This window comes from Triticum aestivum, chromosome 3B (genome assembly GCF_018294505.1).
Source record: "Triticum aestivum cultivar Chinese Spring chromosome 3B, IWGSC CS RefSeq v2.1, whole genome shotgun sequence".
NCBI classification, from domain to species: Eukaryota; Viridiplantae; Streptophyta; class Magnoliopsida; order Poales; family Poaceae; genus Triticum; species Triticum aestivum.
Window position 1 is genome coordinate 849681747 of NC_057801.1, and position 712 is coordinate 849682458.

At 48.7% G+C, this 712-nt stretch overlaps 1 long non-coding RNA gene across 2 annotated transcripts in view; it reads left to right on the plus strand.

Annotated features, from left to right (window-relative positions):
• Window positions 1-712, plus strand: part of LOC123072904 (uncharacterized) — a 6159-nt gene that overhangs the window by 1875 nt on the left and 3572 nt on the right. The gene's annotated exons all lie outside the window — the stretch shown is intronic.

Consider the following 712-nt stretch of genomic DNA (forward strand, 5'->3'; position numbering starts at 1 on the left):
TCGCGGTTGTTTACAATGTCGGCAAGAGGTACTTCGGAGGCTACTGTTATCGAACACTCTTGAAAGTAGTGTCGCAGCTTCCGGGATACCATGAACACTACGTACGCTATCTTTTGATAATGCGGATACCGTGACTTGCATGGAGTTAGGACAGTGGACACGTAGTAAACTGGTTTTTGAAGGGGGGTGTGTCCGTCCGTTTCTCGTTCGACAACGAGCACCGCGCTTACAACTTGATGAGTTGCCGCGATATATAATAGCATTGGTTCGCCCATGTTGGGCGCGGCCAGGACCGGGCTTGTTGCCAATATGGCTTTTATTTCCTCGAGTCCGGTTGTGGCGGCATCTGTCCACTCGAAGTGTTCGATGCGTCGGAGGAGGCGATAAAGGGGTATGCCTTTTCTCCCAAACGAGAGATAAAGCGGCTTAGAGCCGCCACGCATCCAGTCAATCTTTGTATTTGTTTGAGGTATTTTGGGATATCCAATTGTGACAGAGCTCGGATCTTGGCTGGGTTTGCTTCAATTCCTCTACCGGATACAATGAAGCCCAAGAGCTTTCCGGCTGGTACGCCGAAATCGCATTTTTTCGGGTTGAGCTTGATGTCATATGTTCGGAGATTATCGAATGTGAGCCTCAAGTCGTCTACTAGAGTTTTGACATGCTTGGTTTTGACGACCACATCGTCTACGTATTCCTCCATTGTTTTGTC